Raw genomic sequence first — 24765 nt, 5'->3', positions numbered from 1 at the left:
TATTTTCTAGGTGTGTTGTTTTTTCCAAGTCAATATTTAACATTTTTTCTAGTTTTTCATTTTTTTGGTTTTGCTTGACTGATTCTTGTTATCTCGTGGTATTGATGTCTCAATGAATCATTCATTTCTAATTGTTCAGTTTTGATTTTTAATGAGTTATTTTCTTCATTAGATTTTTTTACTTCTTTTTGCATTTGTCCAATTGAATTTTTAAATGAGTTGTTTTGCTCTATGGAATTTTTTCCACTTCATTAATTTTTTTTTTAACTGAGTTATTTTCTTTTTCCATTTCACAAATCCTACTTTCTTGGGAGTTCTTTATCTTTTTCAATTCACAAATCCTACTTTCTTGGGAGTTCTTTCCCTTTTCCAATTCACAAATTCTGTTTCCCTGCACTTCCTGGTAGTACTTTATCTTTTCCAATTCACATTTCAGGAAGTTGTTACTCTCTTCCATAGCTTCTCTTTCCTTTCTTCATTTTTTTTTCTAGAAGATTTTTTAATAGTTTCTTTTAGGAGAGCCTTGTGTGATGGGGATCAGATTACATCTCCCTTTGTGGATTTTGTCTGGAGACTATCTGCTATTAGTCTCCTTGGGGTTGAAAACTGCTCTCTGTACAGAAGCTATTGATTGTCCTTTTGATTTTTTACTCATTTTTAAACCTTTAGGGTCTGCCTTCAGGGCAAGGAGATAACCAGCTTCCTCTGCAGAGCAGGGATAGGTATATGAACAGTAACTATCCTGCCAATGGACTGCAAAGAGCGACTGAGCTGCGGGAATGCTCTGGGAAAAGCTCCATACCAGAAGTGACTCAGGCCTGCAAGGATGAGCTGCCAAGTGCCCAGCTAAGAGCCCCACTGTGTGGATTAGTGACTGCCCTGGGGCTAGAGGTTGAGCAGCTAAAGTGCCACTACTCCTGCCAAAAGCCCACTGTGGGTGTTAGCAGTTGTCCTGCCCCACTTAGCACCAAAAGTGTCTGCCCAGGAGAGCACAGTAGCGCTGTGGAAGTTCTACTACGTCAGGCTTAGCCTCCTATTGTGCAGATTAGAGGCTGTGCTGGGCTGTGCCCCACTGCAGATTTGTGACTGCCCCAAGCAAGTCCCTGCTGCAGAATGTGACTGTACAGCTGTGCTGTGTCCTGTGCTGGTTCCCTCACTTCCAATTTTGGGTGGGTATAGCCAGATCCTGTAAGGTTCTGTCATTTTTTCAGAGTACCATCTACCTTTGGCTTTAATTTCTCTGCTGGTCTACTGCTTTGCAATCAAAGCAGAACAGCCCAATCTATGGTAAAGTCCTCTCTGTAAATTTTCCAGCCACAGAGACTACCCCTGCCCCCAGTCCACTCCAGAAGCTAGTCTCTGGTTCTATTCCTGTTTGCACTAGTCTACTCCCACAGCTCAGGACAAACCTTTTCTGGCGATCTTCCAGATTATCTTTGGCTAGTAAGTTGTTGCCAACCAAAGATAACCAAATTCACACCTCTCCAAGCTCCAAGAGCTCCCTCTATATAATCTCCCAAAGGTTAACTCTGCCTTCTGGAGGGAGAGGAATTCTGGGTTATCTCCCAGAGTGCTCTCTGGCCCTAAGGGAGGTGTGAATTCGGATCTCATACTAATCCCTGAACTCTCCCAAATGTGTGAACTCCATTGAGTACTTAGATACTTATAAACTCTCTAAAGGTATGAACACAAGCATTGTTTCTATCAGTTCCACTTAGTACCTTGTTTCAAGTTCTGGACCAAAATATCTCTTTCTAAGATCAAATCAATCACACTGAACCATGCCAAACCAGATAACTATTGTCTCTATCAACTCCAATGTCTTAACACTTTGTAAAGATTCCAACAGGTAGGGACTAAATGACTTGCCCAAGGTCACATGTCTGGGCCCAGAGATGAACTCTTCTTCATGACTCTAGGCCCACAGCCACCCAGTTGCCCAAGTGTAAGTTGGTGAGAAAGATAGAAAGAGGAAGCAAAGAAAGAGAGTAGGAGAGAAAAGAAAAAAAGAGAGGAGAAAACATGCAAGAGAAAAAGAAGAGAAAGATGGAAAGGGAAAGAAAGAAAGGGGGAAGAGATAAGAATAAAAGAGAGGAAAGAAGAGGTGGAGGGAAAGAAAGGAAGAAAGATACCAGAAGAAGCAAAAGAAAAAAAGAATAAGGTAAGGGGAAAAGATATGGTTGGCACATGCCTTTCACCATTCCCTTCAAGCAAGGTAGATGACAAGTAAGTCCCCAGACCAAGTTAGAGAGCTGTAATTCTCATAAGGACATTCTCCATCCTGCCTTACTGTTGCCAGAGATCCTTAATAAATAGAATACTGTAAAGTTATGGGAAGGAAAGGGAGGAGAGGAAATATAGTACAATCCACTTTTGTAAGACTGGGCAGACTTTTCCTCCATTGTTTCTTTTAATATTTCAATATTGTTTACTTTGTCAGCTTTAATGAGAATGGAACAAGTTTCTTTTCATTTGTATCTCTAATAAGACTAATATCACAGATCTGCAAAATCAACTTCCTTTAGCCTACAATGATTCTATTTAGTGCTACATAGTCTCTCAAGCACAACTGTATTATCATTTTTATATGTTATTAATGCTGTTTGTTTTTACATTTTCACTTCCAAATATATCCCTCTTCCCATTCCAATTTCACCAAGCTTTTTCATGTAACCAAGGTTAAAAAGAGAAAAGAAAAAAAAAATCTCAGTAAAACCAACCAGCATATCTCCCATATCTACATAACAAAGTCACTCTTCAGAAACTTTTGGACAGGTAGAACACTGGACTAAACAAGACTCAGAGAAATTTAATTTTGTAAGGTAAATATAGTCTTATCCTTGAGTTCCAAAATTTTGAATTTTCAAGTCAAGCCATGAGATGGCATTTTGTGAGCAAAAAATCTTAGAGACTTAATGGGCCTCAAGCTCAAAATGAGTTTTGCTCTCTGCTACTGAAAAATTCAAGTTTCATCCCTCTTACATATTGCAACCCTTCAGACAGTTGAAACAGTTATCATTCCCATTGAGTCTTGCTTTCTTCATATTAAATTTCCCTAATTCCTTCAAAATATCCAGATTTTGAAGTTATGGAACTTGAGGCCCTTCACCAATCTTCTTTTCTTTTGAATGTGATTCAACTTATCAATGTATTTTGTAAACTGATATATCCAGGAATGAATAAAATATAAATATGTGATGTTACCAAGGCATGACATCTTGGGACTAGCACTTTCTGTTTGAAAGTTAATGCCTTTCAATGTAGTCCCAAATCATATTTATTTTTTGTCTGTCACATTACTGTTGGGTTTCATTGAACTTACTATCTACTAAAACACAAACATATACACACAAACAATTTTTTTTCAGATAAATTTCTGTCTCAGCAAGCCTCTCCCATTTTGCATTTGTGATGCTGATTATTTGAACAATCAACTATAACATTATATTTCCCTCTATTAAATATATTATTAGATTCAGTCCAACATTGTATCAATATTATCTTTGGTTCTTCTTTCCTAAGGTCCTTGGGAATATGTCAACAACATAGGTACAAGTCTCTTCTTTCAGAAAACCTTTATCTTCCAAGGTTAAATTGATATATAGAGTTTTTAAAAGCTATCCCATTCATGTGAGTTGAAACTTTATTTTTTGTTAAGATAAAAATTGTCTCCACTACTAGCTGCCTTGAGAATCCTTAAAATAATTGTTAAGAATCTTTCTCTGATATTATTTTGTACATTGCAACAAAGAAAATAACAACCAGAATTATTTGAACCAAAATACACACACACACACACACACACACACACACACACACACACATTCATGCCTAGCTTCAGTGCAGTAAAACAAGAAAATCCCTCTAAAGTCTTGGTTGTCAGAAAAACAAAAATGTGGAATTTACTTCTGTAGAAGTATTTCCACAGTATCTATATCTACACCAAGGAATTCTTTGAATCCTGTACAGAAGGCAGCCTGCCCCAGTGAAGTATAATTAAGTTAGAAGAGAGACCAACACATTCTCCATAAGAGTACATGTAACTATTAAAATAGAATTGGGGGGGGGGGGAGGGAGAAAAAAAAAAAGTAGATTGGAAAAGTATCAGAAAGGAATGAATGGGGCCAAGTGAAGATTTCTCAAAAAGTCTATGAAGTCAGGCCCTAGGTCTGCAGGGCAGGAAGGTGAGGCCCTAGTCCCAAGTTACAGGAAGTCACATGCTCTCTAGGCCTGGAGTTCTGTAGGGCAGGAAAGGTAAGACCCTAGGCCTAAAAACTATGATCCTTCTTCCCAGATAGCTGTAGGGCAAGAAGTAGGCAACATTGCTGACCATTGATCAATCGTTTTTTAATCCATCCAATGAAAAGACTTGGGTCTTTTACTGTTTAACCAAATTCACTATTTTCAGCTGGATAGGTCAGGCATAATACTGGGAGATGGAAGTTGAGAGGCTCTATGTCTGTTCAGGTGTGTTTGGGTCTCTCCTTGCAAGAACCGAATAAATGTTTAATCTTTATATCTGAAGATGTTTCTGAGTAGTCATTTTGGGTAAGAGGGTCTAGTACCTGTCCCACAGAGGAAGGAAAAGATACAGGGCCTGCAGAGGATCACAAAGCAAAAATGTTAGGCTGAAGATCTAGTCCAGACACTGACACCATGAAGCAAAACTCTGTCCTGCTTATGACTCTGACTTGTTTCAATCCCCTTAAGCAAAATGATTATGATCTCACGTAAGGCTAGTCCAATAATCAGAGGTGGGACAAACTCAAGCAGTCCTGATTTTGAGGCCAGCTCTTTATCTATTATGTCATATAATCCCTCTTTTTTCTTATGTTAAACCTAAATCTTCTTCTACTTCTTCATCTCCAAATTTGCTGAGGACAAACAGAATCAGTCCAATTCCTATTTCACATGACTGACCTTTGAATATTTAAAGACTCCCTTCCTGTCCCATCTAAAGCATCTTGTCCCTGTGACTAAGTCTATACTCTATATCACAATTGCTGAATAATTGGGTTCCTGCTTTGTTTTCTTATGAGCAATTTCCTTCTTGTAACCCAATTTAGGGAGCTGAATTTTCTTGCCCTGTACTTCAGTATCCTTATTATTGACTCTTGGTATTACCTACCAAATTTCAGTAATATTTTATTCCATCACTATTTAAATGAGAGCTTGAATCCTAGACTTGGTGTGTGTATGTGGGAAATCTCTTTCACCTGCTGACACCTGAAATTCTACCCTTAGAAGTCATTCTTTTAGTTTTAGGTTCAGAGCAAAATGCAAATTCTTTGAGAAATAGAGCTGATCACAAACCTCAATATAAATGAATTTTGGATTTTTTTCTTGACAGAAAGTTTGAATGTGAATAGTGCAAGGACATTGGGCATGGAAAAGGAAGAAAAAAAATGTCACTGAAGAGAGGAAAGGGCATGGATTTGAGAAGCTAGTCCCAGGTTTAGTCTCTAATTTTGCCAAAGGCCAGAACTGTTTTTTGTAATAAGAGAAGTGAAAGAGGTAGAAAGGTAGAAAATGGGAAACTGAAGAAGGAAAATGAGAAGAAAAACATGGAAGGAAAGTAATACGATAGATTTGAGGGATAATTTCTCTGTCATACAAACTTGACAAACATAAATTTACGTGTATATTTATACATGTAGCTTTTGTTATAGGACTATCCAGATTATGGTATGGAATTGGATGAATAACATGTCTGCAAACATACACATAAATGCACATATATAATCCACATATAATGTATATATACATATATATTATAGATATTGATGATATAGAGATAAAGAAAGGTAAAAGTGAAGAGAGAGAGAGAAAGAGAAAGAGAGAGAGAAAGAGAGAGAGAGAGAATATATTGCTAATTATGGACAGAATTGAACAGGAAAGGAGTGGGCAGGATTGTTTTTAGTACATTGCAAAGTTCTTTTTATAACCCCCAACTTCCCTACGAAACAAATATATACTTTTTTTTTTTAATCAAATTTTGCCCTATTCTTATGGTGGTGTAGCATATGATTACAAGTCATGGAATGCTACAATCCCTGAAGAATAAGAATTGAAGTAGAATAATGTCCCAAAGATGATGGAGAGTTGCATGGTGGGTTTAAGAAAGTGGTAATACATTAAAAAAAAAATCCAGCAGTCATAAAAAAGATTATCTTTGGCAAGCAGGCAACAAGCATTTATTAAGTACTTCAAGCAAGATAGTGCCCTAAGTCCTAGAGATACAAATGCAAGCACTAAGGAAAGTTTCAGGATTAAACTGAAGTTTACATGTGGTATTGAGGTCAAGGAAATCAGAAGCATGGTGGAAAAGAATAAAGATTGATGATCCCAGGAGGGTTCCCAGGAGGAACTCACCAATAGGAAAAAGGGCTATTATAGGTGAGGGATATTTCACAGATGGATGTTCCAGGATGAGGAGGCCCCAGGCACTAAGCAAGTTTCCAGGGTGAAATGCAAAAGAAACCCGGTTTTGAAATCCAGAAAGCAGAAATTCTTGTTCTGAGCAAGGCCTAAGTCCAGTTCCATGATAATTTAGGTTCTATATACTAAAACAAAATCAAATACTCATAAAACAAGCAGCTAAAGGAGATTTACTTAGCCATAGCAAATGAAAGGTTAGGCAATGAGAATACTTTGAGATGATTCATCTAAGAGAAGTTCCCTGCTTGTGTCCCAGGCACAGTCTGAGAGTCTGAGAGTCTGAGAAACTCCTTCCGAAGAATCTCATGGCTCTTTTCTTTTCTTTTCTTTTTTTTTTTGGTTGAATCAATTGGGGTTAAGTGACTTGTCCAGGGTCACACAGCCAGGAAGTGTTAAGTGTCTGAGGTCAGATTTGAATTCAGGTCCTCCTGACTTCAGGGCTGGTGCTCTATCCACTGCACCACATAGCTGCCCCTCTCATGGCTGTTTTCACTAGACAATGAGGAAATGATCAAGAATCTGAGGCAAGATCCCCTTCCAATAACCAAGTCCCAAGGAAAATCTCAAAATCATTTTAAGGAAAAACTAGACTAACTTACATGTGGTAACAGAAAGGACATTAAAGATACTGCTTCTACCATAGATTTTACCCTAAGGGTCCTGAGCTTAATACTTTCCCCCCCCCCCCAATATTGTGAAAGCTGTTTTTCAGTGCAATTGGTTTCTTTGTAAGCTATGCATTTCTTTCATTTAAAAATTCTAAGAATGAATCCACAAGGCACACAAAATGATTAAGAACCCCTGCATTACAATACCCTACAATAAGTAGGTATGGAGGCAAGAATGAAGGGGTGATTAGTTCCAGCTCAATACCATTTATCATAAGATAGTGTCAGAAGACATTAAATAACTAACATTTCTAAAATACTTTAAAGGTTTTCCTCACAACAATCCTATGAGATAATGAGTACAAGTATTTGAATCTCTTCTTTGCAGTTAAAGAAACTGAGGTGTGGTGGAAAAGCATGCCCATCATCATGTGCTAGGGAGGGTCAAAACTGAGATTTGAATCCCAGGTCATTCTAGATTCAAACTAGCCTTGAGGAAATATATATATATATATATATATATATATATATATATATATATAAATTAACATGTACATGTTCTATTGATTTCAATTCTATCCCTCCCTGCTCCAGCCAAGCACTAAAATTTTCAGCATGACTTTTTTTTTTTATTCTCCTGCCTTTTTTTTTTAAATTAAATGTGATTTTATTCTTTTTTCATTCTACACTATTAATAGTATTATTCTCTCTCTTTTTTTATTTAATAGCCTTTTATTTACAAGTTATATGTATGGGTAACTTTACAGCACTGACAATTGCCAAACCTCTTGTTCCAATTTTTCACCTCTTACCCCCCACCCCCTCCCCCAGATGGCAGGATGATCAGTAGATGTTAAATATATTAAAATATAAATTAGATACACAATAAGTATACATGACCAAACTGTTATTTTGCTGTACAAAAAGAATCAGACTCTGAAATATTGTACAATTAGCTTGTGAAGGAAATCAAAAATGCAGGTGGGCATAAATATAGGGATTGGGAATTCAATGTAATGGTTTTTAGTCATCATCCAGAGTTCTTTCTCTGGGCATAGCTGGTTCAGTTCATTACTGCTCCATTGGAAATGATTTGGTTGATCTCATTGCTGAGGATGGCCAGGTCCATCAGAACTGTTCATCATATAGTATTGTTGTTGAAGTATATAATGATCTCCTGGTCCTGCTCATTTCACTCAGCATCAGTTCGTGTAAGTCTCTCCAGGCCTTTCTGAAATCATCCTGTTGGTCATTTCTTACAGAACAATAATATTCCATAATATTCATATACCACAATTTATTCAGCCATTCTCCAACTGATGGGCATCCACTCAGTTTCCAGTTTCTAGCCACTACAAAGAGGGCTGCCACAAACATTCCTGCACATACAGGTCCCTTTCCCTTCTTTATGATCTCTTTGGGATATAAGCCCAGTAGTAACACTGCTGGATCAAAGGGTATGCACAGTTTGATAACTTTTTGAGCATAGTTCCAAATTGCTCTCCAGAATGGTTGGATTCGTTCACAACTCCACCAACAATTCAGCATGACTTTTTCCAACTCAAAGTACACCTCTGAGTAAGATGTGTGTCACCTTTTCCAACTTACTTTATATGGGAAACTAAGTTCTGCTAATTTTCACAATTTAATTTCACTTGTCTTGAAGAATGTTTTTTAAAATTACTATTTTGTTTTACTATTTTTGTTTTAAACAACTTGGTTTATTTCTCTTAATTTCCTCAGGGGAAAGAGTAAACTCAATAATTAATCCAATTCTTTCCCAAGCATAGGAAAAGGAGACTCCTGGAATTAATGGAAAACACATGCAAAGGAGTTATGCTATCACAATGGGCCTAAACATATGAGCTCAAGACCACATATACTACTTCTGATTAGGTGTATATCTAGAAGAAGAACAAATGGATTTGGAATCAGAGAACTTGGGTTCAAATCTCAGCTTTGTCATCTGGCTAACTTTATTAGAAAAGATTTAACTTCTCTCACCTTAGTTTCTTACCTATAAAATGAAGGGCTTGAACCAAATCATTCAGAGATCATCAAATTCAGAGGTTCTTAACATTTTAGCATGTCAGAGACTCTTTAATAATCTGGTAAAACCTGTGGACCCCTCCTGGAAATAAATACATAGGATTACAAAGGATTGCAATTATATTGAAATACAATTATCAAAATGCAAAATGCAAAAAAAAAAAAAAAAAAGCTAACAAACCTCAGATTAAGTTCCATGATCTAGTCTAATGCTTTTGTTTTATAAATAAGAAAAGAGACCCAAAAAGTTACAAATGGCAAGTGGCAGAACCCAGACATAACCCCCAGTTTAGTTTAATAAGCAAGTTCAGCACTATTTCCAGTTCAATAATTATTCATTTCTATGATGTTCTAATACTATCCCATCAAAAGAATATTCTGCTTATACTAGATCAAAGTTTCATATTAATAAATCTAGTTCCCAGTATACAACATGAACCAAAGGAGAACTCCTTCTTCCCTTCCTTCTTCCCTTCCTTCTTCCTTCTTTCCTCCCTCCCTTCCTTCCTTCTCTTCCTTTCTTTCTTCTATCCTCTTTCTTCCTTTTCTTTCCTCTTTTTCTCCCTCCTTCTCTCTCTTCCTCCCTTCCTCCCTTCTCCTTTCCCTCTCTTCTTCCATCATTGTTTACAAAGGCTTGCCATTTATTTATGTGAAATAGCTTCTCAGATTTAATCAACCACAACTAAGCAAGGCAGAGTCAGATGATTAAGCAACTTGCTTTTGAGGGAACATGACTTTTATAGCTCAGAGGGAGTAGGGGGAAATAAAAGCAGGATATAGAGAGTGACAAGATTGTATATTGAGATGCTTATCTTAATGACCATCTGGGAAAATAGATTTCCCATCAAGGCTGTCTCAAACATAGAAATTGAGACTTGAAGAAGTCAAAGACAGGATGGATGGAACTTCACATCATTTTATGCAAACAACACAGTCTGGGAGAACTGACCTAATTATATGATTAATAGGAAAGAATGGGTTCATTTTAACAATTCCTGAGAATAAGCTGGTTTAGGGTTCACATCATGTCCACATAGAGTATCATGCCCTTACCTGTGGATATCTTTTAAAAACCTTTTTTTTTTTTTTTTTTTAAATCACTGAACCTCTCCAAGATATCTTATATTGGCTAGATTTCTTTCCTAAGAATCATGCCTTAAACCCAAATCACTCTATCAATGATTAACCAACAATAGATCCCAGGCCAAGCTCCAGTTGGGTCATTGTTTGGATCCTGTTTGACTCAAAGTGAATGTAAATGGTAATCATTTCTGTTTTGGTCAGAAGTCGTGAGAGTCTTTCCCTCCCAGATTTGTCTTCTTTTTATGGATGAGGCTAAAGAGCCCATTCTTTGCCTCAATTGCTATCTAGCCTTAAACACTGAATGGGTGAAGCCTCAGTCAAATTGAGAACATTAAAGACTTTCGCTTAAAAGGGCGTAGGTCACCCACAGCCATCCAGGGTCATTTCCAGTTGTCTTGATCTATAACTGGCCACTGGACCCAGACGACTCTACAGGATACAATAAGGCAGGTGACCTTGAATAGTCCTCCCTCACTTAAATCAAATTCACTTGAATGTTTTGACATCACCTTCCTGATGTCACAGTCCTCTTCAAGAATGAAGGACAGACAATAACTAAGTATAAAAAAGTGAAAATTATATAGCTCCTACACTTGAGGAGATCAGAGTTTTCCAAAGAAGAAAATAATTTCTCTGGAGGTAGGAAACTAGATGGCAGACCCACTGAAGTTCTTTCAAAATACCAGTCTCCTAAGACTATTGAAATAGTTCCAGAGAGTTGTCCTGGCCTCTTGGATCCCTCTCTACTCATTCCCATGGAAAACATTTGCTTACTTAGAAAAAGAAGGAATTATAATCTGCTTCCATCTGATGTTAGACAAATCAGGAAAAAGGCCTAGGCCTAGGCCAAGGCAGCTTCAAAGACCTTTATATTAGTATACTTCTTCCTCATATGTTTTTTCTCTGTTACTACTAGTTAAAACACATATGTGTGTATTGTCTTGCCTATTGAAATCTTTTGGAGGTCAAAAAGTGAGCTGCATTATTCCATTGTTCTATCTACCTAACCGCCCAGTATAATGAAATGAATGCACCTGGCATCTAACCAAATTATCAACATAGTAACATAAGGGAAATATGGGAAGTAAGGAGTTCCAGGTATAAGGTACAGGTAGTGCTATTATTGCTGCTATTAATAGTCAAAGAAATTCAAGTCAACAGTTGCTTATTAGGTCCCTTCTTTAAACATAGCATTAGGGAAACTTTTTTAAAAATTTAGTTTGATCCCTGTCCTCAGGAAGCTTGTAGCTTATTAATAAAACATAAACATGTTATTCAGGAGTTGGGAGGTACAAAATAAAACAAGAGTTTTGTCAGAAAGGGTTGCAGTTGAGAAAAGGGGGAGAAGAAATGGTAGAAATGGTGTTTGGAAAACAGATAACCACTCTACCAAGCATTCTCTGATTCTGTCTCCCAGAACCAGCCAGGCTACATCTACCTGTGAGTACTCTGAAAAGTTTATGGATGGCTTTTTCTGTACCAAATTGATTAAAATTTCCGCCAGTTATAGTTCCCTCATTTTTGATTATTAGTATCCCAATTTCACTTATCCAGTTAACAACACATTTGATTGTGAGCTCCTCAAGGACAAGGACTTTCTTTCACTTTTTCTTTTTTTTTTATTTACTCTTTTTAGCACAATGCAAGAAATGCTTGAATTGACCAGGTTGTCTTTGACAAAGGGATATACACTTCACAAGGATGTATGAGTTATTCCAGGAGGACTAACACTTTTGGTGTAAGGGCTTGCTATGCGTTTTTCAGGGCTTCTCATCTATTTCTGTGTTCTCCTGTGGCTCCAAGAAGCTGTAGCATATATAGGAATCACACTCTGGTAAACCCTCTTGGCATACAGGCTAAATCAGGTTAAGGTAGCTGATAGCTTCAAACCTTTGGCAAATTAGGGGGACTTGTGATCTTAGCATGTGAAGACTTCCCCTGGTTGTACAGGTAGATGAGAAAAATATGTTCCAATGACCATGAAGATGGTAGATGCAGGAGCTGTGGAGCACTTAAAAGCTTGGTCAGACATTGAAGATTCACCACTGCCAAAACCAGTGAGTTTCTGGCTTTCTGACTTTCATATTGTCACTGAATTTTGTTGATTCTTCAAGACAGAGTGAGTCTGAGGACTTTGTGCAACCCTATCTTTTGTAAATTCAATTCATGCATGAGTTAAGACATCACACTGTGATGTCTTCTTCAAAAATGAGAGGCAAACAAAAAACAACAATATATTTCACAGAAATAACAAGAATAAATATCAGAATTTTCCCCAATTATCTTGGTCTCTAAGTAGGTGGGGAGAGTGAAATGGTGGCTAGTCTCAAAATCTACCTCAGCTCCTATGTAACATGGTATCCTTAAGTTAATCTCCAAATGTTCTGAAAAATTCTGAAGAGGAAATGATAAATTTTAAGAAATGGTTGGGTGTTTGGGGGATAAAGCAAGAACAAAGAAAAAGGTTATTTAGTATCATATAGTTATCTAATTTACTTAATTATCTAAATTAGGGGAAGCCCAATAGAATCATTTTAAAGAAATATAGCTTTTGTTTCTATTAGTTAGAATAATTAAGAGTAAGCTAGTGCCTTCTAATAGAGATCTAAATATCTCATCTACACTTTTCTTTAATATATTATTAATTTGCTTAGAAACTCTTCCCTTCATTCAGAATAAAAAGGAAAAGTTGAACCTATCCCCTATTTATCACAACTTTTGATTTACTAATTTGAATAAATACAATATTATATATATATATTTAAAGTCAAATGCACCAGAACTCTTTTAATCTAATACAGGAGGACAAAACTAGAATATTATTTAACTGTTCCATCAGATTTTGGCTGCAAATAATTATCATGTTTCTGTGTATTAAATTAGCTCTGTTGTAGACTTGAATCCATATAATAGCAGAACTTTTTATCAGAGGGTCTTAATGTTTTTGTGATGCTTTTTAAAAATAAAAGCTTTTATTAATGCTTTTGTTTTTATATCACAGTCATTATCACATATTCTCCCTTATCACCTTTACTACCTAATGAGTCATTCTTTTTGAAAAACAAAAACAGTTTGGTATAACCAACTGTCAGTATAACCAAGCAAGGGATGACCACTTTTGATAGTGTTTTCCATCTTCTATATCCATAAGTATAGACCTTAACTCTTTGGGGGAAAAAAAATGCACAAAGAAAAATGCCAGCATTTTGCATATGTCAGTAGGTAGAAACACCACACAGAGTGGGCAGCTAGAGTTGTAAAATGTGCTGGAGAAGGAAATAATAAACCACTTTAGTACCTTTGCCAAGAAAATCTCCAATGAAGTCATAAAGAGTCAGATATGGCTGAAATCACTGAACAACAAACAAATGTGCCAGGCACTGTGCTAAACACTAGGGATATTTAATATAAATATAAAGATACTTAATATAATACAAAAAAAGATATACTTCCTACCCTCAAGTAACTTACCAAATAGGGGAAGACTATATCCAAAAGGAAGCAAGAAAAGGCAGGGGAAATCAGGAGGAAAGCTTGTTCAGTGGAGCTGAAACTAAGGCAACAGGTTAGATACAGGGTGGAATAAATCCAAAAATCCAATTTCTGCCCTCCACAAAGAAAGGCATTAGAAGGAGTTTGGTACTTTACCTTCCATCCCTCCAATCAGAGACTAGAGGAGGCTGAGGAGGGTACTATCAATCAAGATTGATGTAGCATGGTGATGAGATTAGAAATAATCTATCTAATTTGGAAGGGGTATCTTGCTCCTTGGAGTTGGAACTAGGCAGAGCATAAATGTACTATACTACTAATACCATATTGCTTCTCAACATACTTTATTATCTTGAAAAATATAATGGACCATGGTTGATAATACCTGGTCTGATTTTTAAGAACCTTCCTTCCTAAAAGAACAAATGCAAAATACTGTTCAGATTATAAAAGGCTCTGAATACTAAACATTATTTTCCAATTGCCACTCTTCTTACAATTTACTTACTATTACATACTCTTCAATCCAGTGACACTAGCCTCCAGGCTGTTCCACAGATAAGACACTCTATCTCTCATGAGCCAGCATTCTCTCTGGATGTCCTCAGTGCTTTGAATGCTCTCCCTCTCTTCTCTGCACCAACTACTGACCTTCCCAATTTTCTTTAAGTCCCAATCAAACTCCTATCTTTTCCTGAAAGCCTTCTCCAACCCCTTTTAATTCCTTTGCCTTCCCTATGTAAATTATTTTCTATTTACCTTTTATGTAGTTTGCTTTTTTATGTATTTGTTTGCATGTTGTACTCCCAATAGACTGTAAATTGCTTTAAGTCAAAAACTGTCTTTTGTCTCCTTTTTTAACCACAGAGCTTAGTATAGTGCCTGGCACGCAGAAAGTGTTAATATATTTAAATAACAAATGCTTATTGATTGTAATTGATATATAATGACATGTTCACAATGAAATATTTCAATACACACATTTCTTTTGTATCAATTCATACAAAAATTACTCAAATTGAAATCCCTATAAAAAGATCAGTATTTATTTTAAAATATAATTTTTATTGATATCTTTGTTTTGACATGGCTTAAATTTCCTTTTGTATTTTTCTTTCCTCTTCAAGAATCAATCCATATAAAAAAGAATTTGAATTGGGGGAGGGAGAGAAGAAAGTTTTATAAAAAGGAAGAAAAAAATTATCTATACACTGAGAAAACCTGTTATTACTGATGTGCATAAGGAAAGCAAGGAGAATCTTCTCTATTTTTTCTTTGGGTTTAAATTTGTTCTTTGTACATTTGCAGCATTCGCTTTCAGTTTTCTTTAGTGACTATTCTTTCCATTTATATTGCTATGATTATTGTAGATATTTTTTTTCAGGCTCTACCTACTTCACTTTGCAACAGTTCACTTGTTTCCCCCTGCTTCTCTTTCATAATATCTGTTGTTTCTTACAGTACAGTAATATTCCATTACATTCATGTGTCACAGTTTGTTTAACTATTGCCCAATCAATAACATCTATTTTGTTGCTATTTTTTGATACCACCAAAAAATTGGAAGCAGACTTTCTAAGAAAAAACAACAACAACAACAATAAAAATGCAGGAATTTTTGTTTCTCAAAGGAAAAACCTTTTCCAAATGTGGAGTGAGAATATGGCATAAATATCACAGGAATCATGAAATTAATGACAATTATCACCCACTTTTCTTCAGAGATAGTATATTCACATGGCATCTGTGACTTCTGAAGAAACAAATCCCCCAAAATACCCTTCTGAACCCCCCCCCCAAAAAAAACATATAGAGGGACAAGACCCTTACTGCTGTGAAGTTACTAGGTGCTAGCCTTCTGTCATTTGGCTCATAAACAGAAACAGCTGTTGTCCAAAGGTTTCCCTCTACCCCTCCCCCTTCATCCTTCCTTCTCCTCTCCCATTTTTCTCCCTTCTTTTTCCCTTTTTCCTCCCTCTTTCTATCCTCTCCCCTCTCCCTCTCCCTCTTCTCGCTGTCATTATTGTGAAAAGGAAAAGGCCAGGGACCAGGTGTAAAGAGAGCTCCTATTTCTCTGATTGCTGGAAACTGAACAGAGAAAGCTGATGAGTTTGCTCTTGTAAGGAAGGTTGTTAATGACAATCTCTCTTCCCTACTGGCAAATCTCAAAACCACCCCTCAAAAGGCACCAACATCCATTTCAATACAAATTACTCATGGCCCAGAACAAGAAGCTGTCTACAAAAAGAGGGAGGAGAAGAGGGGGTAGAGGGAGTGACATGCAGCTAGGGGGAGGGGGTAGTTGAGGTGGTAGTAATAAAAAGAAAAAAGCAGCATAGCTGTCACTAGGCTTGAAAATGAAAAGAGTATAATCTAGTAATACACACACACACATACACACACACACATACACACACACACACACACACACACACACATCCCTTTCGAATGATTGAGTTGGATGGATTTAGAGATTATATAAAGCTATCAGAACCTTAACCAAAAAAAAGTCATTGTTCATTATTATGTGAACACATGTGGTGACATCTGGTAGAGTTCTAGCTAAAGGATGGTCTTTAGAGATAACCTTTCAGTCATAACAAGCCATCTAATCAAGCTAAACGTATTATGGAAAACATTTATCATTTAAAGAGAGCCACAATCATTCTTAATAATTGTCACTTAATTCCAGTTTCTAACAGTATCTATCTTATCAGAAACCTCCCTAATAAAACTCTTTTCAACAAGAAAACTAAACCAGGGATGTTGCCATTCGATAATCACAAGTAGATTAAATCTGAATGTTTGGGAAATTTTGAAGAGATTCTATCTCTATCAGTAAATACATTCATAGAATGACTGAGTTGGAAGATCATATAATCTAGATGCATTCTCTTTCTCTCTCTCTCTCTCTCTCTCTCTCTCTCTCTCTCTCTCACACACACACACACACACACACACACACACACACAGGGAAATTGGGACACAAAGTTAAAGTCATTTTCCACAAAACAACACAAAAAAATTTTGGTGGGAAATTGTAAACTAAGGTTTTTGTTTATCCAGACCCATGATTTAATTAACAGAGAGGACTTTGAGTATGAAAACTCCCTTTAGCAATGTGTAATACTTGTAGCTTTCAGTCTTAGAAAATTGGCTGGCACTGAGACAGTGATTCACCTATGGTCACAAAACCAGCATGTTCCAGAAGCAGTACTTCCGTCCCTCTAGCTACCATGTTTTTTTTTTTTTTTTTTTTTTTTTTTTTTTTTTTTTTTTTTTTTTTTTTTTTTACCTCTAATAGAAAATAACAACATAAGAAGAGTGGATACTTCTTTTAATGTAAAGATTACATCAAATAACATAATAGATAATTTTGAAAATAAAGTTTTCCTTATCGTGGTATCTTATATAATTAACTATCCCACTGGTTGGTTGTTGTCTTTGCTTCTCAAAGAGGACTAAAATGACATTACTATATTGGAGTCAAGGTACAGGGTGTCCAATTGTGGTTAATCAGACTAATATGAACTTGGAAGGTTCTACCACAAGTTAAGCATAAACCATCCCATTATAGTTTAACTGAAGGAGGGAAATTGAAGATCTGTAGAGATAGGTGATAATAAAACAGGAAAGGGGGAAATGCCATCATCTTTTAAGTTAAAATTTTAGGATTCATCTGCACCATTGGACAGCTTTATGGAAATTCAATTTCCTACTCCTTTCAAAGAACCTTACCTGAAAACCCTACAAATAAGAATCATATAGTGGATGCTATTGGATTAGCCCTAACCCACAAAGACAGAATGTATGCCCTATCACTATGCTTACCCTATTCCAAACAATTTAATTGGCCCCATTACCTGACAAATATCCAAAGAACAACAGAAAAGGTTATTTCTTGTTTCAAATGTTTTGTTTCTATCCAATTCAGATGATTTTAAAATCATTGGGTAATATTTGTTTTAAGAGTTATTTACATTATTGAGGAGTTTAAGTACCAATCAGAGTTTTTCACCTTTTTGGGATTTTTCCATTATTAATTTTTTACCTTAGACATCTAGGGACCCAAGGTACAAGGCTTAATTATAAGGCAAATAGAAAACACTGCGAGAAGAGGGAAAACACCAAGTAAAACTAAAATAAAACCCAATTCAGATTCTCTTATTTTTCTTCTTTACCACACAGTAAATTCTCTTAGAAAGGGAGTCAAAGCTTAGGAGACTAAACAATAGTTTGGAAACTTGTAAATTGTTTGAATTTTGAATTGTTTGAAACTGTAAATATTTAATCCCTATACTCTATGAAGAAGGCTAAATCTTAACTCTAATGCATAACAATAAGACCTCACATGTAATATAGCAGTTTCTATTTGTGAACAATTTTGCATAAAGTTCATCATTTGATCCTCAGAATAAGCCTTTGGTGCATCAAATTAACCAGTGGTATCATTGGATTATAGCTTGCAGGACCTTAGAAGCCGTCTAATCCAAAAAAATTGAAACCCTTTCCTGTCATATGAAAAGATGCTCTAAATCACTATTGATCAGAGAAATGCAGAATTTCTACTGGGCTTGTATCCTAAGAGATCATAAAGGAGGGAAAGGAACCCACATGTGCAAAAATGTTTGTGGCACCCCTTTTTGTAGTGGCAAGAAATTGGCAACTGAGTAGATGCTTATCAGTTGGAGAATGCTGAATAAATTGTAGCATATGAATGTTATGGATATTATTGTTTTATAAGAAATAATCAGCAGGATGATTTCAGAGAAACCTGGAGATACTTACATGAACTGATGCTGATGAAGTGAACAGAACCAGGAGATCATTGTACCTAACAGCAAGATTTTAAGAAGATCAATTTTGATGGAATTGGCTCTTTTCAACAATGAGATGATTTAGGCTGTATTTATTAGGCCAATTTCAATAGTGTTCTTATGAAGAGAGCCATCTGCCCCCAGAGAGAAGACTGTTGGCAACAGAGTGTGGATCACAACATAATATTTTTACTCTTTTAGTTGTTGTTTGCTTTCATTTTGTTTTCTTTCTCATTTTTTCCTGTTTGATTTGATTTTTCTTGTGCAGCATGGTAATTGTGGAAATATGTATAGAAGAATTGTACATGTTTAATATATTGGATTGCTTGTTGTCTAAGGGAGGGAGGAAGGGAGGGAAAAAATTTGTAACACAAGGTTTTGCAAAGGGTTCACTCTTGACAAAAATTATCCATGCATGTGTTTTAAAAATAAAAAGTTTTTAATTAAAAAAATACCATCTAATCCAACCACCACCTTACCATCACTACCACCACCACTATTTATAGATGAGGAACCTGCAGCCTGGATAGATTAAGTGATTTATCCAAGGTCTTACACAGCTAGTAAGCAACAGATCCCAGATTGAATTTAACCCTTCTGGTTCCAAATCCACAGTATTTCTATTGTGCCACACTGCCTCTTTAGATAAACCATGAAGGTAGATATTGATCCCACTTTTAAATGGGATGTGTTCCAATAAAAGTTGAACAAACCCCTACCAACATGTATATATGCAAGACATAAACCACTTCCTGAGAAGCATATGGATCCATTTGGTCCCTAAAAGACAAAGACAAATGGAAGTTTTTATTTATTTTACAGTTGAAAGATTCCCCATCAAGCAGTGGAAAGAGACATTTTACAAAGTGAAAAAATTCAGACTTCACTAGGTATAGGACAGGAGCAGCTTAACTGAGGACATTTACAAGCTTCTCTAAGGCCTTGGAATTCTCCTGAATTTGTTATAAAAAAAAAAAAAATTGGGGGAATGGAGAATGTTGATTGATTCGAGAAAAGTAAATGGACAGATGGAAACTATGGAAGCTTTCAGCTTGGGCTTCCCTCTCCTTAATTGCCTAGGGAATGGTCTTTTTGGATTAAAAATTCTATCCTTCTAGATAAGGAGGATATGAAGAGATTTGTCTTTTGAGTGCCCAGCATTAATCTAGTTGAGACTTATAAAGGATTTGAATAGACAGTTTTGTCACAGGGAATGCATGTATCAAATGCATGTGGCTGGTGATCTTACTCCTGTAAAAGTGCATCTCCAAAAGTTATGTTTTTACCACCATTAAGAGGAGACAGTGTTGTAGATTCACCATGCCAACTTATAAAAGAAGCTCTAGAGGCTGTAAGAGAGATTGAATTAGCTCTATCTAATATGGCTGAAAGAATAACTCAAAAAGTATTGGAAATATCAGTTTTTGTTACAAAAGAGGCACTCATAGCAATCCTTCATCAAGGGGACAGTATGATGAAGTGGGTGAATCACCCAACATAACCAGAACAAAATTTTATTTCTTACCCAGTACTTGTGGCTAGAATTTCAAAAAAGACTTGACCCAATATACACCTCTTATACCAATGCACAAATTGATGTGTGTTGTGAAACCATCCCAGAGTGGAAAATTTTATTGGCCACAGTTCCAAGCCTTGCACATGGGTATGCAAATATAAATTTTGATTTGGCTTATTTAATAGATGTGGTACAAAGAATTGCCACAGCCCAAATAAAATTTGTAGTTTCTAATATATATTAGCTCTTTAAAGAACTTGGAGAGCAAGTGAGAAGGCACTCAGGTAAGTATTATATCCTGCTTGTCCATTTTCATAGTGGACTTTCAAATCCTATCTTTTATCATCAAGCTGCTAGAGCTTTACATTTGCAAATTAGGATAACTAAAGAGGAAGCTAGGAGCATAACTTTACAGTTTGCCATCCCTTTCAATCTCCTATACTCCCTCCAGGAAAAAACCCTTGTGGTTTGAGATCTAATGCTCTATGGCAAATGGATATCACTCATGTTAACAGGCAGAGCATCCATGTAACCATGGATATACATTCTCAATTCCTTATGGCTTCATTCCAATCAGACGAAGCAATCAGGCATGTGATCAGCCATCTTTTCATTGTACTCACATGCACTTAAGACAGGTAATGGACTAGCTTATACATCATCTGCCTTTAGGTCCTTTTGCATTGAATTTGGCTTTGCCCATTCCATCGGCATTCCATATAATCCTACTAGCCAAGCCATCATTGGACAGACTAATTATATCCCCAAGATGTTCCCGTCGATAGAAGAGAGGGGAATTTTGGGATTTACATGAGATGTGGCAATACATACATGTAATTGCCTGCAATTTTCAAATTCTTTGGATTTTACCCCAGAAACACACTTCTGACACATGCAGAAAGCACAGATAACTAACAGGCTGACTGACAAGAACAAGAACTCTCTCTCCACAGTGATGTGGAAGGGCTTAGATGGCATCTGGCAGGGCCCTGGTTGGATCAAGGTTTGGGGCTCTGGGTACTCTCTTGTCATTCCAGATGCAGACCCAACAGCAGAGGAGTCGTTCCCAACCAAAAATATCCATGATCTGGGGAACCAAGAAAAAAAGGACAATGGCCCAGAAAGATCGGCCAGATGTCAGCAGCCCTTCAGATGCTAATGGGAGCCATGTCCCTCCTGACTGTGACACCAAAGACAGCAGATACATCACCAGTGTGGCAGCTGAATTGGACTGTGTTGGGTGATGTGCAATACCTACAGACTGATAATTGGACAATGGGCTTTCATGCTTCTCCCATGGCTACTCATTGTTCATATGGTGGCCTGGGGAGAGGTTTTGCCTTGTTTTCCACTTATAGACTATGCCTCTAAATTAGTGGGTGAAAAACCAACATGCCCACCTGCCAAAGTTACTGAGGCAGTGCTGCAGGACATGACTTTTCTTGTATATACCTTCCTCTGTGCCTTTATTTACCAAAAGGTATATACAATTGAAACGACAGACTTGTGACATCCTACCTCCTTGAGCATAACTTTCTTGAATAGGTTGAATACCATATTATCCATGCTTGATTTTGGCCCCTGTTGGGCCTAGTTCTTACTATCATACTCTTGTTTGCCTTTGTTCTGTTATTTACACTCTGTAATCTCATTGATCAAGCAAGCTATTGTTGATGCTAAAGTTAGCTTGATGTGATGAGCCATCTGTGCTTTACAAGAGAAGGGAATTGTAAGGATCAGAGCAGGAGTCAGGCGCAATGCAACAGGAAGTAAACAGGCAATAAAGCTTGAGAACCCAAGAAGTGGGCTTCTGTGAACTAATAAGGACCGCCTCATGGGCAGGAGTTCTGGTCGCGTTGAGATCCGCATCATTAATGGGGATGTGTCTCCTTCTCTGATTGGCTGAGTGTGTGACCCTATTTAAGCTGTAGGAGGAGGAAGCAGGACCTCTTTGACCTGGAATTCACTGGGAGTAAGCAAGAGGTCAGCTAGGCAGGATGTGAACATGTGAATAAAAGATCTTGAGCTTGCACATCGCTGTTCTCAAGTGTTCTATCATGTATTTAAACCATCATTCTTATGAAATGATGTCCAAAGATCTCTGAAGACCTCAGACAGAGATAAGCTTGGTAAAATTGGTTTAAGCACTGCAAAAGACAGTGACTGGAGATTTCTCTGAGGATCTGGGAATTAGGAGAGACTGGCAATAGTGAATGCAGAATGGGCATTAACAAGAGTATTCACAAAAGTAGTGATTGCCTTATTGGCATTCACAATCCTCCATCCTCCAACCCCAGTTGGTAGAGAATATCTCTTAAAATCCCTTGTTTCTTTCAAAATTCATTGCAAGTACACTTTTTACGTGGAGCCTTTCCTAATTCCTCAGTTAGTGTCCTCTTCCCTACTCCCTAAAGTTTGAATTTATTTTTCATGTAAATACTTACACAAGGTGTTCCAAAAGTATTACTGCAGATTAAAGTTTTAATGGCTTAAATTATATTTAACACACAGTTATTAAAATTACCATATAGATTACAATAAGACTTTTGGCACACTCTCCATATGTATACATTGTTTCCCTCAATAGAATTTAAGTTCCCTGGAGACATAGACTATTTCATTTTTGTCTTTACCTCTCCAGAACCTTGAACAATACCTGACAAATGGCAATTATTTAATAAATGTTGATTGGTTAACTGATTTATTGATTCGCATGAGAAGCAGGAGAGGTTTCTTAACTGTCTAAGGGATTGGGAAAAGGTTCTTTCTATATTACAGTTGCATAAATAGAATCCTTTCTATATTTCCTTTTTTTATTATTATTAGCCTGAGTGCTTGCAGGTGAACTGAGGGGTTCTTTGAAGGAACAACTGAGATTGATGTGTCCAATATTTCCCTATATAAGATCATGTCAAGGATTTTGAGTGGGATCTTTAAAATTATTCATAATTCCTCATATCAGAAGGGACTCTCTAATGCAAGGGATATACCACCTAGAACTCTCTCCTGCCACTTCCATACCCCAAAGAATTTAGCATAATAAGTTCATTTAAGTTTTAGAGAGCACTATTGAGTCCTGATGCTCCCACACTTTTGAGATAGTCCTCAGGTAATCAAAACTATAGAAAAGAAAACAAATGTTGAAAATCTTTCGTTCTCATAGAATTTCTTTATATTAATTTTAAAAATATTGATATCTTCTGATATCATTTTAATTTCCAAAGATATCCTTCCCCCACTCTCTATCCAGAGATTTATCTCATGGAATGAAAAAATTTAAAAAGAAAGAGGGGGAAAAAAGCTCAACAAAACTTGCCAATATATCCTGAATGTGACAATATACACAATATTCCACAACCATATTCCCTCAACCTCTTAAGTGAAGGGATTGAAAAGCATTTTTTCATCTCTTCTTCAGAACTAACATTGTTGATTATAATTAGATAACACTCAGTTTCATTGTTAACTCTGCATTTATATTGTAGTAGTTATTATGCATATTGTTTTTCTGGTTCCATTCCTCCTATTTCTAAAAGCTGATGGGATTCAGAAGGATTAAGAAGAAATAAGATTTGAAGATGATTACATCCTCAAGTGACTGGAAGCTTGGTAATGTCTTTTGACAAAAACAGAGAATTTTGAAATGTAAGTAGGTTTAGTAAAGAAGACACAGAACTCTGTTTTGGATATGTTGAGTTAAAGATGGGGATAGGATATCCAGATGGAGATCTGGAGTCAATAGACTAGGCAGTTGGCAATCTAAAAGTCTTGGTCAGAAAGAGTGACTAAGAATGGATATGTAGATTTGGAAATTATCTTCATAGAAATGATAATAGAACTCATAGAAACTATTAATATTCTAAATAATAAATTAGAAAGTCAATGACAAAGCCTTGAAAGACACCAACTCTTAGAAGATGGGAGACAATAATGATCCATCGAAATAGACTAAAAAAATAGTGATCAGACAAAAAGGAGAACCAAAATAAGTTATATCATAGAAACTATGGAAGAAGACAGTGTTCAGAAGAAAGTAATTAATAAAATAAAAAAACACAGAGATTGTGACATAAGAGATTTTATTTAACACAGAATAAATATGTATATACTCAAGAGAGTAGAGTTTTATGAAAGAAAATGTGTGCTTACAAAAAATAATATTAAAACATGTTCCTAATTGTATTTCCCTGCATTCTAGCACATGATTACATCAGTAGCTCTTCCTCCCCATCAATATGATTTATCCATTCAATCAAAAGAATAAACCAGGAACTACTTGGGGTTATTAACAGACCACTGAAGGATGTGATTCAGAGATAGACTCCCAATTTAGCTGAAAGTTTAAAATGGGGCATTAAATAGTAGAGCTATAGGCAATGTAGAAGATCCCTAACATAGGATGAATAAAAATATAGTTTGAAGACAAGTGTACCCACAATTGCCTGAGGAGCTGTTATTTTCTGCTTTCATAGCTTTATCCCTTTCCTTCACGACTATCCAGTTGTTTCAGAAAAAAATTGAATCACAGCTTGAAAAAAAACCTAGTTGATTAACAGGTTGGAAAATGCCTCTCAAATTCTAAGGCAAAAGAAGTTGGATCTCATATTTTATTTGAAATATTATCTCTTTCCTTTAAACTAAAGAAGTCAACAATAAGGAAGTGCCATCTATGATAATATCTACTAGTTTATTCCTTTTCTTGTTTTTTTTTTCCTTATCTGTATAATAAAAGAGCCTACAAATTAAATTCTCTGATTTAGAT

The 24765-nt window shown here is 36.3% G+C and overlaps 1 long non-coding RNA gene across 1 annotated transcript in view; it reads right to left on the bottom strand.

Annotated features, from left to right (window-relative positions):
• Nucleotides 1-8847: 8847 nt before the first annotated feature.
• Nucleotides 8848-24765, bottom strand: part of LOC116420123 — a 40990-nt gene continuing 25072 nt past the window's right edge. The window contains exon 4 of the long non-coding RNA XR_004230375.1: nt 8848-9177. This is a non-coding gene — a long non-coding RNA (uncharacterized LOC116420123). The remainder of the gene's footprint in view (nt 9178-24765) is intronic.

Source organism: Sarcophilus harrisii, chromosome 1 (assembly GCF_902635505.1).
Source record: "Sarcophilus harrisii chromosome 1, mSarHar1.11, whole genome shotgun sequence".
Taxonomy (NCBI): Eukaryota; Metazoa; Chordata; class Mammalia; order Dasyuromorphia; family Dasyuridae; genus Sarcophilus; species Sarcophilus harrisii.
Note: the sequence above shows the minus strand (reverse complement) of the source record. Positions and strands in the feature narration are given on the sequence as shown.